At 32.1% G+C, this 19244-nt stretch overlaps 1 long non-coding RNA gene across 3 annotated transcripts; it reads left to right on the top strand.

The window, feature by feature from the left end:
* The first annotated feature begins 322 nt into the window (after positions 1-322).
* Positions 323-6735, top strand: LOC114261791 (uncharacterized). 3 transcript variants are annotated; one of them, XR_014330103.1, is made up of 3 exons: positions 323-434; positions 694-757; positions 6243-6735. It is a non-coding gene; the product is annotated as an uncharacterized LOC114261791 (long non-coding RNA). The 3 variants fall into 3 exon arrangements; XR_014330102.1 differs by having other exon boundaries at positions 657-757; XR_014330101.1 differs by having other exon boundaries at positions 579-757.
* The last annotated feature ends 12509 nt before the right edge of the window (positions 6736-19244 follow it).

Raw genomic sequence — 19244 nt, 5'->3', positions numbered from 1 at the left:
CTTATGAAGCACGAGTACTTAAAAAATGTTGCCGTACAAGTACTAAGTACTTATTGAGTGTGGGGGACGTACTCGTACGACTTCACGCGTACCGGGTACACAAAAAATGCACTGGGTATGTTTTATGCCATCAATATAATGATGGGTACGCCATGGATACGGTTTTGGGTACTTTGGGGTAAAAAATTAGATTTTTTTTACAAATTAAAGGGTATTAGAGCAATTTTTTTGGTCTATTTTAAAAAATTATATAAATTTGGGGTACTTTTGTAATAAACAAAACATGAAACAATTTAAAATTAGGGTTCTACTCTATTCGATTGTCTCTCTTTTTCTTGAAACACAGAGAGCTGAAGAACTCCTTCCTGCGAAGCTATTGAAGAGGTTTTAATCGCAGGTGCTAATCGATTCTCTCCTTCAAAGACCATATTCCGGTAAGTTCATCTTCGATTCTTCCTCATCTTCTTCTTCGATTCTTCTTCCTTTACTTTGTTCTGTCCTGATTTTTTTCTTTGTTCTGTCCATCGTCGATCTCCTTGTTCTTCGATTCTTCCACTTCTTTCATTTTTTTTTTCCAGATTTTTTTTTTTCTGTTTCTTCGCAGCAAACGAAGAATGAAGACATATCATTTTTCTTTTCTTTTTTTTTTTCCCCAGATTTCTGTTTCCTCTTTTTTCATTTTTTTTTTTCCAGATTTTTGTACTCCTTGGCAGCAAACGACCCCCTCCGCTCCAATGACGACTCCTCTTCTCGTCAGGTACTCCCTCTTTTCCCTCCATTTCTAGGGTTTTGAATGCTGTTCTCTTTTTGCATGCTCTTTCTTTTGAATCTCAATCTCTGTTTTTTTTTTTTTTTTTTTTTTTGTGTTTGAATGCGTATATTAATGTATTCAGTTGGTTTTTTAGACTGTTTGCTGGAATGAGAGGTTTGTTCTGTTGTAATGGTTGTTAAGCTGTTTCTTTGTTTTAGGCTCTGATTGATTAGAAAGAAAATTTGTTTGAATGTGAAAGGAAAGGAACGAAAGGAAAATATATTTTCTTGTAAACATTTTATTAGGATGAAATTTTTGCAGGAAAAAGATAGAGAAATTTTTTATAATTTTAACTATAGGTAACCCCTTGCATTGCATGGACAAATTTTATTTTATTGTTATTATTATGTTTTTTTTGTGCAAGAAATTAAAAACTCAATTACCATTGCTAATATGTGTTGTATAGAAAAAACTAATTTTGTTGTTGTTTCCTACTCTTTCATGCTAAACAAACTTACTAGAACAGATTAGTTTTTGAATCAATGTGAACAACTTGTGCAGAGTTATATTAAAATTTAACTAAGCTAATGGGTGTAGTGTAATAAAACGTTTTTGTCTATAATATCTTTTCTTTGATATACTTATCAAAAAAATAGGGGGAATTACATCCGTATTTTTTATTACACAAATATGGAGGGTGCCCCCCACAGCATTTCACATGTTATCAAAAAAACTGGAACAAATTTTATTTTTCATTTTTTTTTTCCAGATTTTTGTTCTCCTTTTTTTTTTAATTTTTTTTGTTTCCTCTTTTTTTGTAATTTCTCTTTTTAATTATGTTATTGAATTTTAATTTGTATGTTGGATGTTTAGTTATAAATTTAAAATAAAAAATAAATAAATAAAAATTTGACGGATCCTAGTTGTACCTGTACCCGCATCCTACTTTTTTAAAAATTTCCCGTATCGGCGTACTCGTATCGTACCCGCACCCGTGCTTCTTAGGCACCCGCAGGGCCCTACGATGAATGCTCTTGCAAAATTATCTGCCAAAAATATCAGTACGACAAAATGCTCAAAAGCTCAAAAAACCCCTTATCATTCACATCACATTGACATTGACGTTGACAATTGCATGACCAAAAAATATGTTAATTGATACAAAGAAAATATGACGTAAGCCATAAAAAAATATGTTAATTGCATGACAAAAAAATATCTTAATTGATATAAGACCGAGCTTTAATTGCATGATGTAATGCTTACTCTTGAGTAAGAAAATATAACATAACCATATAACACCAGAGAATGGTGCAGCCTCATATGGTTGATCTTCCTCTTCATCACCATCAGCACCATCACACCAGGTAGGTTGGCCTTCTTTAATTACAGACTTATAGTCTCTTGGCAAGCGGTAACTTTTTTCCAATTCATCATTTTCATCAGCTTCTGCATTGTCAACCTTTATAGACCTTTCCTCTTAATTGTTTTCTTGTATGGGTTTGTATTATGCTTGTTCCTCTGTTTTTGTTTTCTTCCTAGTACGGTTGAGTTTATGAGTTTGCTTCGTGAGTTTCCATGTTTCTTTCTCCTCTTGACAAGTTGCATCATTGGCATAAGACGAAGGAACGTTTCATGGGGAGCCAAATGTCATAGTTCTGAGAGTAAATTTAATTTTGCTCCATAAACTATTACTAAGAAGTCAATTCAACATCTATTCATTTAATAATATCAATTTTACACTTCAACTATTTGAATTTGGATGAATTTAACCATAGCTCTTGCAGTTTATAATCAAACGAAAATTGTTGACATGACACTGAAATTTTGTTTAAAATTTCAGTTTACTATCTAAAATATCAATTTAACCCCCAAATTTCATTTTATTTAGTAGTCTAATTGATATTTCGGAGTAAATAAATTTTCAAATGAATTTTTGATGTCACATCAACAACTCACTACAAAAAAATTAAGGTCTTAGAGACCAAAATTTAGGGACAAAATTATTTTTTTTGGACCAAATATTTTTATTACGAAAAGTGTTATTATATTTTTTACAACGAAAATTAGACGTTAATGATGAATTATTATCATTTTGGGACTAAGTTTTTTGTCTACAAAAATAAATTATTTTGAAACCAAATTATTTTGTTCCTAAAAGTGTATTTATTAGTGACATTTTTAAAATTTTGTCGTTAAAAGTCTTATTTTTGACTTTTCAAGACGTCATTTTTGCGACTATCCTCACGATGATAGATATTGGTCTCTTAATGTCTTTTGTAACAAGATTTTCACTTTTAGAGACCAACAACTTTGGCGTCTAAAACTCTTATATGTTGTAGTGACTTATGTTTGATTATAGACAACAATTGATGGTAGGATAAAATTGATGCAAAATTGAATCGTTTAGATATAAAATTGATATTATTAAAAAAAAAAAGTTGAGTTGATTTTTGAGTGATGATTTTAAGAGCAAAATGATATTTTCTCAAGTTTTGGACAGCTTCATGTCCCTTGTTTGTTCCATACTCTCATACTCGTACATCAATAAGAATTTACTTCATAAATAAATAAAAAATAAATTAAAACAACTGGTAATAAGTGAGTGAAGTAAGATGATTCTACGAAAATTTGTGATACAATATTTCTCTATTAAAGCTATTTGAACTTGGCTCAATTAAAAATCAGCCTTCAAATGAGCTTTTAATGAGTCGAGCACAAATTCAGTTCGAATAGTTTGATTTGTTTTATAATCATACTTATTGCTAAAGGAAAGAAGAGGAGTGAATTGGGAAAATTATGCTTCTTGATTTTTTAAATCACCTCCATCCACTAAGATGGATTGATAGTTGAGATTGGTGGTAATTTAGAAACAAGGTTTAAGATGAAAAAATTAAAATGCAAGGTTAAAGTGATATTTTTTGTAGATTTAGAATCCAAATTTTACAAATTAAATGTTACAAAATATTTTGTACTTTAGGGTAGTTTTCATCATAATTTTATTATGGCCGAATTATTATACTTAAATATTTTTTTATTCTACTTCATAGAATATTAGAAGACAAATAGCTAATGTTGCATGTTTTTCAATAAAGATTAGGAAGGATGTCCTTGTAAAACAACCTCCGAGCTCTTTTTTTATTTTTATTTTTATTTTTTTTATTATTTATTCATGATGTGTGATTCTATAATAAAATTTTAAAAATTATTAAAACTTTATGTGAATCTCTCATTTACATTAAAATTGACAATATCACGCCTCAAATATGTGATATGCGAGTCACGGGTTAGAGCATAAGAATCATGAATATGATTTAATTTATATTGTGGGAGCCCAAAATGGGTTTGTCCCACATCGGTCTGAGAGGCATTCACAATTCAGTTTATAAGTTGACTAACTCCTCCTTTTCTAAAGAAGAACAAAACCGTGAGGCTCCGGCCAAAGTAGACAATATTGTGTTAGTGAGGCTGGGTTGATAGTTTCATTTGGCGCCGTTTGTGGGAACTCCCTTCGATGTGAGTCCCTTGGTGTTCGGAACCAGTCAACTGGGGACTTATGTGGGAGTCTGAAATGGGTTTGTCCCACATCGGTCTGAGAGACATCCACAACCCACTTTATAAGTTGATTAGCTCCTCCTAACTATCATGAGGCCTTTTCTAAAGAAGAACAAAACCACAAGGCTCCGGCCAAAGCAGACAATATTGTGTTTGCCCCCTATCCGTGTTTGAGAGGCATCCACAACCTACTTTATAATTTGACTAGCTCCTCCTGACTAGCATGAGTCCTTTTCTAAAGGAGCAAAACCATGAGACTCTGGCCAAAGTGGACAATATTGTGCTAGTGGGGTTGGATTGGCATCTTCATTTGGCGCCGAACTCTCTCTCGAACCACTAGCACAATATTGTCTGTTTTGGCCGAAGCCTCACAGTTTTGTTCTTTTTTAGAAAAGGCCTCATGTTAGTTAGGAGAAGTTAGTCAACTTATAAAGTGGGTTGTGGATACCTCTCAAACCAATGTAGGACAAACCCATTTCGGGCTCCTACATATATCTATGGTTCTGCTAGTTACTAGTTAGCACCTGTTATAGAACCGTCAAATTTGGAAATTCACATCTCCTAAATTATTTCATTTACTCTAAAATCATGAAAATTTGTGGGGCTGAATGTTATCAAGTCTATTTAAAATGTGATAGTACTCATTAGTATGTGGTTTTGGGTAAGTGGAGCTGTGGGCCAAACAGTGCATATTGGTTATTTTGTTTTTGATAGAAAAACAAATCAGATGCGCTGACTCTGAAATGCTGAGTCATTTTCTCTAACCAGTTATTAGTAATTTGTAAGAGATTTCAGAATTGATTTATGAGTCTAGTTTTCAACCCCATAGCTTTTAAGGGAAATGATTATGTAAACTCCAAATTTGACAAAAATGGTGACAGTGGCTTAGAATCTATGAGAGTTTGGAAAACGGAGGATATATCCTTCGATTTTTATTAGCCTATTTTATGTCAAAGTTTAGATAACACATAGGCCCCACATACTATATATAAAGTTTGTAGTATTTTTTTAACTTGGAATGTGTTTGGAATGATCTAAATAACTGTATTTTTTGATTTTTTACGAAAAAATGTAAAAAAAAAAAATAGAGAGGTGATGTGACCCTAAAAAGATAAAAAGATAAAAAAGTATGCTAATATAGGAGATGCCAAATAGTGCCTTGACCGTGTTGTTTGGACCATAGGATCTATCACAAATCTCATTTTGATGATTTAAATGGTTGATTTTGTAAGATTACATTAGCTGCTAACATGTTTATGAATGTTAGTTTGATTCAACTAAATTAGACCAGTTCCTTTCCAGTCCAAAAAACATGTGGTTTTTATTCTAATTCCAATCCCAAATTGTTATTTTTTTACATATGTTTGCACATTCTATTCTTTTTAATTATTATTATTATTATTATTATTAAATTTTCAATCTCTTACGTAAATAGTTCCCGACTGCAATTTTTCTCTTTTCTTTTTTTAATAACTAAAATGGTACTTCTTTCGAATCCTATGGTGATTCTAATACATTTTTTTTTTTCTTTGATTCTCTCTATTGCTAGAACAAGAGAATTCACTTTCTCCCAAGTTATTGCATGCCATGCTATATTTATAGCTTGGCTTAAATTGCTGATTAGCCTCATTCGAAGACGGAGACAAGGGACATTGCAGAAAGAAGTCCTGAGATTAGAACAAGATGGCTAAAGAATCGAGAATAGTTCCAACAAAGTTGAACCAGTTGGAACAAAGCTACCAAGCCATAAATGCATATTGCTATCAAAAAAATCCCCACGTTCAAAACAGATATGACTCTCTGTTCTAAACTCACTCAAAGACCATGGGAATTTTTCTGATAGCAATATGCATTTATGGCTTGGTAGCTTTGTTCCAGCTGGCTCAGCTTTGTTGGAACTATTTTCGATTCTTTAGCCATCTTGTTCTGATCTCAGGGCTTCTTTTTGCAATGTCCCTTGTCTCCGTCTTCGTCCCAAATCGGCTCCATTGACTTTACTACATGATTTGGCTCGTTTTCTTTGTCATTATTGTGGGTCTAGTGACATGGGACTTGTTTTTTCGTCGTCTCAACCAATGGCTTTACAAAAAGAATTACAACGGCGATGCTTAATTCGTTTACAAGTTTGGAGGGACTAGGACTGGAATTGGAGCAGGAACAGGGACTAAGATTGGAATTGGAGCAAGAACGGGGACATATTTTATAGATGTGTAGTATTCTCAATTGCCATTGCAAAAACACGATAATAAAATATGATCATCATAACAATATTAATTCTTTGATGGGTTTGCATTGTGAGTTTTCAGGTTGATCTTCATGTACTCGTTTCTTTTACCTTGTTGGCAAGTGATATATACATTAGAGTGACTTTAATATGGTGAGCTCTAATTTTCGGTTAGTCCTAAATTCAAGTTTTGTTTTTTCTCTAATTGCAGATTCTGTTATGTTTGTCTACGTTGATTGTCAATTGATTTTTAATTAGAATTCTATCTGAATTAAGTAGTAACTGTGGTTAGAGGATCTCCAAGGGGATAGGTAAATAAGGTTTGTTAGGCATTTTAGCTAATGTAAGTCTAATTTTGAGCTCCAATGGGCTAGTTATTGGGCTATCTACTTTACAATCCTATTTTTTTGGTGGCTACAATTGTAAAGCCCCAGAGGCTCTCCAAACGATTATGTATGTATATATTTTAGATTTTTGTATATTTATGTCTTGGATTTGGAATTTTATATATTATATATATATATATATATATCTGTGTGTGTGTGTAGCAATTTTATATGCTCTTTCAATTTCTGTTTGATGAATTACGGAATAACTTATTTTGTATTTTATATTTTTTTTTCTCCTCATTCTACAGGTTTTGTATGTTTGTTTGGGCAAATTTATTATTATTGCAAATTTATATTAGTAAAATATCAAGAATTAGTATTTTTTTATTTTAAAAATTAATTAAGTTAGTTTAAATGATTAGCTAAAATAAAGAGCGTGGTTGGAGAACACAATAGCTAAAGTAATTAGGTAAAATAAAGAATATACTTTTTTTGTACTTTCTTTAATGAAAAGTAAAGAGTGTGATTAGAGTTGCTCTCAGAGCAATGGGAGAGAACACCATCGTTTCGGAGTTATATATGGTCATCTTGTCCTCTGTTCTATATTCCTTCTAGAGTAAGAATTTAATTTTAAAATAATTTAGTAAGAATAGAGAAAGAAAGAAGGTGAAAAGAGAAAGATTTTTTTTATGAAAACATTTCTTTATCCAACAAAGGTTGTGGTTCTATTCTATGGCTAATTCCAATGCCAAATTGCTACTTTTAATTGTATTTGCCCATTCTATTTTATTTTTTCCTCCCCTTCAAAATTTTAATCTCTTAGCTAAATTATTCAAGCTTTCAACTAAACATTTAAATGATTTGGCCAAAATTTTACAGAATTTGAGTACAATAATTGGAAGGTTGTAAAAAAAATTTCTATTAATATTTTATCTTTTTTTTTTTTTTTTTTTTTTGTAATTGACCAACTATGTTTATCTACAAGTAACTTTTTATGCAAGTTAAAACTATATTTGGATCCTGGACTTGAGTAGAAAAAGAAAAAGGAAAATTTACAATTTAGTGGTTATTTCAGAAAATAATTACACATATGGGGAAATTTAAAATTTTAATTATTAATGTCTACAAAATTTATCACTAATTTATAATTATTTTTTAAAAATTGCGAAGTATCATTTTCCCAAAGGATAAGAAGAGGGAAAGAGATTAAAAAAACAAAAAAAATGAAGTGAGAGAATCTAAATAATTGATTCCTATATTTTACCCATTTGTGTAGTAGGTAAATGATGTCCAAGGTTGGTCTGATTAGGATCAATTTGCGTTGTATCTAAATCAATAATATATATATATATATATTTATTTATTTTCTATCTATTATTTATTACTATTTTAAAAGTGTGAGCATTCTCACTTATTTTTTATATTTTAAAAGTATCTCACTTATTTTCTACTTTTTCATAATTCTAAAATACCTTTCCTAACGCGTTGTCCCTGAAAAGACACCATATAACAACAATCATAAGCACCATGTAGCAACATGCACTAACACTTATGAATTTTTGTGAATGATCGCTTTATGGTTTTCATCCTTTAAAAAACTTCATATTATAATAATAATAATAATAATACTATTTGAAACTCTTAAAAAAAATTCTAATTTAAGCCACAATAATGTGACATAATTGATATTAATATATGTTAATTTTTAATTTGTTACACACTTAATTATAGTAGTAGATATAGTATCCAATTGTCTTGCCACATTATTATAATTGAATTTGTAGATGTAAAATTGTGGATTTTTAGCATTTTTTATATAATAATACATAATTTTATGGTTTTCAAAAATTCAAATCTAAATTCAAATATAAACTAGATAGAATTTGACGGGTTTGTGAGGCTTACCACAAGTTCTGTTTTAATGATCTGAATTATTCATTTTGTATGACCCTCGTTATAAATTTTATTGGGGCAAATTACACACTGCACCCTTGCACTTTACATCAAATCCCACTTTGGCCCCCTACACATCAAATTGTGACACTTCACCCCTGCACTTTTGGTTAAGTGTCACTTTGGCCCTTCTGTTAGCCTCATTGTTAACAGAGGTTAGTCACATGAAAAACATGTGAGGATAAATTACACTTTGCACTCCTGCACTTTATACAAAATTCCATTTTAGTCCTTACACATCAAAATTGTGACACTTAACTCCCTAAAGGATAATTTCTGTTAGCCTCACTATTAACAGAAGGGCTAATGTGACAGTTGACCAAAAGTGCAGGGGCTTAAGTATCACAATTTGATGTGTAGGAACTAAAGTGAGATTTTGTGTAAAGTGCAAGGGTGCAAAGTGTAATTTACCCATTTTATTGTGATGGTCTAAAAAACATAGTTTATTTTTAAAAATATATTTGCTGTCTATTTTTTTAGAAACATATGATAAAATAAAAATGTTATTCTTATCTGATCAATCTAATTTTTTCTATAATTGATATATACTATGGATTTTAGAAAATAAACGGTTTGAATTATCGAAACAGAATTTTTAGTAAGACCCACGAAATCGTCAAGTTCTATCAAATTTAAACTCAACCCTAATTTTAAAAGTTAAAAATTAGTATTATTTATATAGACTGAATGGTCATGCTTATACAAATCATTACAAAATTAAATTGAATAGGCAAGTTTATTCATTAAGAGACACTTTATTTTCTATAGGTGTAAGTTCATCATTTTTCACATATACAACTTGTACTTAAGTTTATTGTAGAAGAGAGAATCCAATCACTTTTTGATGACACATTTGTTTTTGTTACGAGAACTTTTACAAACTCAAAATTTTTACTATAAATTTATTTAGAAAATACATTTGTGGTTGAGATTTATTTTAGAAGTAGGATTTATCATTTAAGAATTGAATCTAGATCATTCATCAAGATTCTCGATAAATTTTGAATTTAAGTTTATTCTTTCAAAAATTTCTACTTTGCTATTCGTTGACCAAATCACATTTCTACATCATTAGTTTACTTTATATCAATAGTTCTACAGGTTTCTAATAACGAACCTCTCACTTTTCTGATCCACTATAAAATATTGTTTTTGTGTTTGGTTGATACATCCATATAGTTTATAAATTCACTATAAATTACTACTTTTCTAATGACTATTTCCTTTCTATTATTATAAAGTTTTCCATTTCAAAAATATAATTACAAATACAATGTGCAACGTATATGTATACCACTACTAGTAAAAATAAATAAAAAAGGACATCTAGTTCCAAAATCCAATTAAAATTTTTTTGGGTAAATTACATTGACACCCCCTGAGCTTTTTGTTTAATACAGATCCGCCCCTCACATTTGAAAAATTATACTTACCCCTCATCAGATTAAAATAACATATTTTGCCCCTTAGCCTTTATACATATAAAATAATAAAATAGTACATATATTTTATTCATGTTATTTCAAAGGAAATAACAATCACCTTCTTTGATTTAACTCACACAAAAAGTTGAGTTTTTTTTTTAATTTTTATTTTTCGTGTATTTTTTTTTTAATTTTTACTGAAATTTTTTACTATTATTTTAAGTATTTTTTAGATACACCTAATCTAGATATACTTAAGAAATATAATATTTTGTGATTTTTTTTTAAATTCATAAAATACAAAAATTCAATATATTATCTTGTTTTGTTGTATTCAATGAATTTTTAAAATAAAATTTGTACAAATTTTATACTTTTTAAATATATCTAGATTAAAGTGATCTAATCTAAATATAGTGGTGGAAATAAAAATGAAAATTTATACTCATATATAAAAATTTATATTATAAAAAATATCATTAAAATTTTATAATAGTGATATTATTGTAAATATAAATGATGTTTATGGGTGTTTTGTTTTAAAGTGAAAGGTTACCATTAAACTATATCATTATATTTAAAAATTATATATAAAATTTACGTTTGTATATATATCATCACTTAATAAGAACATTTTCAAGTAGAATTTAATAACGAAAAGTTGTAAAATGTAGGCATAATGATTGGAAGAAGAAATTGTAAGAAAATGGACAAAATGTTTATTTAAAAAAATTTAGAACATGCCATCAGCAATCCATTGAGCAATTTGTAATAATATTACAAACCTCAAGGAAGGGAATATAATTTTTTAAATATGAGAGGAGAATTTGTATTATACAGAAACCTCAAGAGGTATCAATGTAGCTTTCGTTTGGAATGTGGGTTGGCTTTTTGACTTTTTAACTTTTTGACTATTTGAGCTTGTGGCTAAAAAGTCTCGTTTGTGATAGACTTTTTGATTTTTTTGACTTTTGTGATAAAAAAATAAAATGATTATGGATTAGATGTGACATTTTGTCTTATTTGACTAAAATAGCCAATTTTATTTTATATGACTATTTTAGTCCAAAGTAGTATCCCAAACAAAATTTACCCAAATTTTTTTATCTAAGGTCCACATTCGATTCAAAAATCTAATTTAAATTTTTTTTTTTGCTCTAAAAGTCCACACTTTAAAATATTTTGTCCATAAGGATAAGCTAGCACAAAATGACCAAACTACCCAAGTATATATATTGTTTCTAAACCAAACCCTAAACATTTCTCATCGCTGTTCTCTCTCTCTCTCTCTCTCTCTCTCTCTCTCTCTCTCTCTCTCTCTCCACCACTACCGCACAGATCTGAGCACTATCTTCACCTCCTTCGTAACCGCCGCCGTAACCACCTTTATTGCCACTGCATCCACTCCGACCGCTTCCTCTTCAACCGTCGTTAAACCCATACTCACCACCTCTTCTATCTCTTCCACCTCCGCATCCGCTGCCGCGTCCCCTGAATCAGTCATTCATTCGGTCCAGTCATATCATATATGTTGGTTTTTTTTTACTTTTGAAGGTCAGAAATGTAATTCGTGCGTGCCAGTAAGGATCAATAAGTCCTTGCAAAGTTTAGTAAATGTCAATCAATTAGTCAGACGATTGTTTCGAAGTTCTCTTAGCCTCAATGAAGAGGACTTTACTGGTGGCTTATTTTTTAGAAGAAAATTAAGAAGACAAATCAAAGCAAAAGAAATAGGGAAACACAGTTGTATAAATCAAACTTCATTAAGTAAACAAGAATTTACAATAGTACCTTGACACTTTCACAACTTCGAAGGGGATTACAAACTACTTTAAAACTACTCCTAGGAATTCGAAGTGCAGTACAAGAATGTAAAGATTGGAATTTAAAGGACTGAAAAATATAAAGTGTAAAGCCCTCAAAATATTATATAAATCAACCATTCATATAATCTATAGACATAATAGAAATGTTATATTTTCATTCATCAAAGTCTATATTACAAAAGATATTATATGCATTACACTTTCATCAATGTTCATCTTGAAACTATAGCATGTAACTCTAATTGTTAACAACAAATATAAGTGCCCTACGGGCTTACATCTTTCGAAGTTATCACTTGGTTACAACAAAAGAAGAGTCCTAGCTCTGTACATATAAAGCCATCAACTTGAATTTACATTAAACACAAAACAAAATATGCAAAATGAAGCCTTTAGCCCCTGAACCTCCCAAGCTATGTCCTTAGAGGCGGCATGTCACCTGTACCTGAAAATGGTTTCCCCAGTAGGGTGAACCAAAGCCCAGTAGAGATATGCTAAACAATATATGAGAATTAACTAAGCTATCAGCATCAGATAAATGTTCAATACTGGTAAACCAACTTATACCTTTTTCATGACTAATCAATATCAACATCCGTATTTCAGTCCATTTCTATTCATTTACCCAAATCAATTCATTAACATAGTTCATTGTTATCTAAATAATTCAAAACGAGACTACAACTCATTTATCAATACTTCAATAACAAACATTATTCACCACTTTCATTTTCTTGCCATTTTACGAAATCACATCCGAGGGAACGGGCACCCATAAATATATAAGATTTCGGGACTTTCACTCTGGCCACTCTGGCCAACTTAATTCTCAATGGAGTCCATCCCTATCTCCTCCCACACAATGGAGTACATCCCCTATCTCCTCCCAAACAACGATACATGTACAATGTATTTAAAAGCATGTCATATACAATGACTACCAAAATTCACATATTCAACAATTTAATCAATCCGTCATATTCAATGACAATATTCATATGACTAGTTCCAATTTATCTAGTCCTCATGCAGTTTTTACAACAATCATAGCTATTCTCCACCGATAGCCCAAAATAGATATTTTCTAAATAGATAAACAAATCTATCAACAGATAAATTATCAACTTTTTCATAGGTGTGATTTATCAAACCAAACTACACCATTCAATCATATATTCTCCTAATTTCATAATTTCCAAACCAATTTCATTATTTACACAAATAGTTATTTCAACTCAACTTAGGGCAATTTTCCTCTTATTCCAAAACATCAACTCATAGGTCCAAATCTCACCATTTCAACAATAAAGAACCTCATACACAAACCTCCAAGGTTACTTTGTAAAACAACATAAAAACCCCTCTTTAGTTTAGAGCCCAAACCTTAACTTTTACCCAAATCACTCCCAAATCCCTCAATTTATACAAATGACAAATATCTAGGTTAAAACCCATATCAAAGAGTAGAATATCCCTACCTCAAAGCTAGGAGACAAAGGAGATGATGAAGAGCTTCGAGAATGCCCCAAATTCGGTTTTGCTCGGATCAAAGGAAAGCCCTTGAGATGCTCCAACACTTTAACAAAGAGACTAGGGTTGAGAGATGCTTAGATCTAGGGTTATTTGTAGAGAGAGTGTGTGTTTTAGAGAGAGAAAGACAGCCGATCTAGGGTTTTTAGGAGAAAAGAGATCAAAAAGTGAAGTAAAATCATTATGCTACGAACTGATATACGCGACCTTCGCTCGAGTGAAGGAGTTGTCGCTTGAGCGACCAGACATAACAAGTAACCTCGCTCGAGCGCATGAAGCGTCTCTCGAGCGCATGAAGCGTCGCTCGAGCGCAGAATGCAAAGCTTCAGGTTTGCCATAGACGCAGACACACGCTCGAGCGCAAGAAATAATTCCACAAAGCTCGCTCGAGCGCAAGAAGCCTCACTCGAGAGAAGCGTTTCACCCTTCCAGAAAAGCTACGTCTGGGAAAGAAACCTGAAGACCCTCAATCCTCGCTCGATCAAAGAAGCAAACTACTCAAGGCTCGCTCGAGTGCAAAAAGCCTCGCTCGAGCGAAGAGACCAAAATCTGGGCAACAATCATATATACCAACTAACAACCAACCTGTTCCAAACTCACCCAACAAGTCCCAAAACTCAATTTCAAGGAATTAAAGGGAAGAAACAAGACATAGACAGCAATATACAATCATGGAATCCGAGTCCGGAACACAACAAAGGTCAGGGTAAAACCGGGATGGCTATATAAAGTAAGTAAACTAGTTTTTAGATCTGGTTTTCTGCTCTGCATTATTAGCACTCTCTATTTATAGGCTCTAAAGATAACCATTGAAGTGGCTAATAACCACTGAAGTAGGTGCTAACTGTCGAAATTATCTCCATGATCACTAAGTGTGGCCTTGAACAGTTTGCTTCCACTATTCCACTCTCATGGTTGTGCTTCCCTCATGGATTTGAATTTAAACTGTATGCAACCGTTTGGCCACGTCACCTTGGATATCTTGATTGTTCCCATGTCTCGCGGATCCATTGCCACTACTACAAGTTGCCACGCTCTGTTGATGATTGGAAAACTTTACTGATTCCCCAAATTGGCCCTTATGATCCACGTGTCAGGCTGCGATAGGTCTGTTCAAAATATATAGCCAACAGATACGACCATCGTCGCCTTATTCCATCACTCCGATTCCACCTCCATGGTCGTCAACAAGCCTTTGAAGCAAGGGTTTCACTAGATTCATCATCACGCTTGTCCAGATCTACTTCACAGATCGCAGATCGATTACGTCCGAAGCTTCAAATATATTTGTGATTTTTTTTGAATAGATCTATGGTTTTTTTCTTTTTTTGAAAAATCTTGGATCTATTTATATACATGGATTCAGATCTGAGAAATATATATATATATATATATATATGCCTTAACGAAAATGGGTGCCCAGTTGTAATCGTAGCTTTCCTCCTATTGATGTTTTCTCATAAACTAATGCACATACTAGTTGGTGTCATCCTTGGGGATGATGAATTTGGTGTGCTATGATGTGATTTTGTATCCAAATTGTTCACTTGATTTATTGTAAACTTGTATATAATAATTTTCTCTCTAGAAGAGATGCAGAGCTTCAAAGCATTTGTTGAACATATATTTTATTTATTTTTATTTTTTTTATATATATAGTTATGGATGATTGTTGTTATTGTTGTTGTTGTTGTTGATGAACACATACAACAAACAGATATGATTAAAAATTTCTTTCTGAGTTTTTTTCTTCTTTATTATCTGTTCATGTTGTTGTTGTTGATGATGATAAAGAGGAGAGAAAGGAAATAGATTGCAACAGATAGGTGGAGAGTGAGGGGTAGAGAGAAGAAAAGATTTGAACAGATAGAAAAAAAGTTCAACAGATAGGATTTAGTTTGTTTGGTATTTAACAGATAGAAAAAATAAAATAAAAAATTGAACAAATAATAAATTTGGATAGATAGAATTTTATTTGGATAAATATTTAAATAGGTAAGGGAAATTTAAATTAAAAAGATTAAAAAACTAAATAGATAAAGGAAAAAAAATTGAACATAAAGGGAAAAAAAATTGAACAAATAAGGAAAAAATTTGAACAGAGAACTTTTTTTTTGAAAATATAGGAAAGAAATTTGAACAAATAGTCAACAAAAGTCAATAGATAAAAAAAAGCTAACGGATAAATTAAGTAGAAAAATTGAAAATAAAATGTCCTTTAAAACAAACAAAAAGATTTCTTACCAAACTAATTTTATAAAGGGTGGATTTCTCACCAACAAAAAAATCCACTAAACCTAATACGTTAGACAGTTGCTAAAGTGAATTTTTCAATAATTTTCTCATAAAAAAATTGATCTACGTATTAATTAGGATTAACATTTTTAATTGGCTAACTTTTTGGCCACTGCCACGCCACCAAAATAATTACAATAACCCATCACCAAACACTAGTACAAAGTGATATAAGTAAAATAAGAAGCTTTCATTCATCAGAGTTAAATTACATAAGGTAATGCATGCGATATATATTCATAAGCTCTACCCTAAATTTACAACATGTGATGCCAACTTCATGATCAACCAATAAATGCCCTACAGGCTTACAACTTTCCAAGGCTATACTTGGTTACAACAAAAGAGAGAGTTTTAAGCCCCAAACATATAAAGCCCTAGGCTTGAACAAATATCAAATACAAAATAACAAAACAAAGCCTTTAGCTCACAAGTCTTCCCAAGCTAAGTCCTTGGAGAAGGCATGTCACCAGCACCTAAAAATGATTTTCCCAAGTAGGGTAAGCCAAAGCCCAGTAGAGACAATCTATCACAATATATGAATTTTAATAAAGATATAAGTAAGATGCACATGTTCAATGCCCAATGATAAAATCTTTCACAATTCGACACTAAAACCAATTTATGCCAAACTTTCATCTCAATTCATTTTATCTCAGTTCATTCGTTTTACCCACTTCATTTAATCAACCAAACAAAGGATACATCACATAGGCCTTCAAGCAGTATAATTAACATACAATTACTTTATTTTCCATTTTACGAAAATTTCGTCGGCAGGAATCGACACCCATGTATACGTACGATTTTTGGGACTTTCACCCTAGACACACAAGCCAACTTAACTTAATGGAGTCCATCTCCTTTTTTCTCCCAAACATAGAGTACATCCCCTTTCTCCTCCCAAATATCATACATATACAATGTTTACAACTCATAATCATATTCAACGATAATGACCAAGAGATTAGTTTCAATTCACCTAATCCTCGTGCAGTTTCTACAACAATCATGGCTATCTTCCAGCGATAGTCCAAAATAGATATTTCTAAACAGATATACAATCTTTACAACATATAAATTATCCAAACTTCCATAGGTGATAGATTAAACAAATCCAACTACACCATTCATGTAAGCAACCTCCCAATTTCACACTTTCAATACAAATTTCATTATTTATACAAAATAATTATTCAAGACAATTTTAGGGCAAAGCTCCATTTTTCCCAATCTCATCCCAAACACCAAAATTAACCATTTTAACACCACACAAGCTCATATCTACTCCCACAACCATTTTCTAATACGCCCATTTGAAAACCTCTCTTCCGATTTTAACCCAAAACCCTAGGTTTGTTCAAAATCCAACAAATTCCAATTATTTCTCACCTATCAATAAATAACTAAGTTAAAACTCATAGAAGAGTGTAAAAAGTCCCTACCTCAAACTTAGAAACCAATGGAGCAAAGGAGAAACTTCAAGAGCGCCGAAACCAAGCTTTATTCGGACCAAAACGGAGCTCTAGCAATGCTTTATCTTTTTATCAAAGAGAGTAGGGTAGAGAGACCTTTAATCTAGGTGTATTTGTAGAGAGAAGTAGTATTCTAGAGAGAGAGAGAGGATTGGTCTAGGGTTTTTGAGAGAAGAGATTTCAAAAAGTAATGTAAAAAGGTGTTTATGCGAACTGATATAGGCGCAGCTCACTCGAGCGCAAGAGTTGTCGCCCAAGCAACCAGACACAAATAAGTCACTTCGCTCAAGTGCAAAAAGTTTTGCTCGAGCGCAGAATACACACTCCCAAAATTTTTATAGACAGACAACCGTCGCTCGAGCGCAAAAGTCCTCGCTCAAGCAAAGAACACTACCCTCCCAGTATATTTGCAGGCCTGCAAAAGTACTAGGAGCTCACAAAGCTCACTCGAGCAAAGAGGCCAAAATCTGGACAACAAAAGTTTGAACTAACTAGCAACCAACCTAATCTAAACACAACCAAGGCACTCCAATACTCAGTTTCAAAGAGGAATATGGGAAAAAAAGACAAGAACAACAATACAGAATCATGAAACTCGAGCCCGAGATACAACAAGGGTCAAGTCAAAACTGGGATCACTATAACCTCCTTCCCTTAAAGAATTTCGTCCTCAAAATTTCAAATAAAGTTTTACAGTTATGCTTAAACCAATTACAAAGATGATCATCAATCAATTCCCATTTCTGTGACCCATCCTCCGGTCACTCAATCCCATCAGCATGATAAACAAATTCTCGATATTGAATAGACAATTCATATTTCCAAAACATATACAATGTTTATAACACACTCGCTTTTCCAAAACATAAACACATACATAATGTTTCCATATTTTCCAAAACATGTACAATGTTTTCATATTTCATTAACATAATAATTTTTCATTACATGCTCAAACATCAACAAATAGGTCCGGATATTTCTTACGGACTTCCAACTCATGTTCCTAAGTTGCTTCCTCAATCCTATGATGTTTCCACAGTACCTTAACCAAGGGAATTGTCTTGTCTCGCAAGACTTGGTCCTGGGTATCCAAGACTCTCACCGGGCTCTCCGCATACGAGTTATCCTCATCTACCTCTAAGTTGGTCTAATCCAATACGTGCGATGGATCCGGATCATACTTTCGAAGCATGCTAATGTGAAACACATCATGAACACTGAAAAGTTGTGACGGCAAGGTCAAATGGTAAGCTACCTCTCCAATCCACTCATGGATCTCAAAAGGCCCAATGAATCGAAGGGACAACTTCCTACTCTTTCTGAACCTCATCAAACCCTTCCTTGGTGATATTTTCAAAAAAATATGATCTCCCACCTCAAAAGACAAGGGTCTCCTTGTGATATTCATGTTTCGTAATATGTTAATTGGTCCTTAATATGAGTATGATTATATGTTTAATATGATTTTGTGTGCCATTATGTGAAAATATGTAGTTTTAAATTTCTATCTGTTCACCGTAGGAATATCTGTTTGATTATCTGCTTTGGAAATTAAATTGAAGGCCTTATTGGCCACAGAACCCGAAATTGATTGCGCCGTTGTGATTAGCGTAATTTTTAGAGCCTACGCTGAATTTAATTGGAAATTGATTTGGATCAGATTAAATTAGTAAATTGGTGCTCAATTATTTTTAATATTAAGAATTTTGATTAAAAGAGCTTTTAGTGGGCCACTTTCACTCAAACTCCCTTTTTAGTTTATTTTGGCTGATTTTTTACTCTAAGAGTAGAGAGAGGGTCGGGTAGAGAGGGTGAGAGAAGAAGAATTGTGTTTGGCTCAAGTTTGTGAAGAATTAGAGGATTAACCTCAAGAATTTGC

The sequence above is a fragment of the Camellia sinensis genome, chromosome 5 (genome assembly GCF_055761805.1).
Source record: "Camellia sinensis isolate YWXY chromosome 5, ASM5576180v1, whole genome shotgun sequence".
Taxonomy (NCBI): domain Eukaryota; kingdom Viridiplantae; phylum Streptophyta; class Magnoliopsida; order Ericales; family Theaceae; genus Camellia; species Camellia sinensis.
Note: the sequence above shows the minus strand (reverse complement) of the source record. Positions and strands in the feature narration are given on the sequence as shown.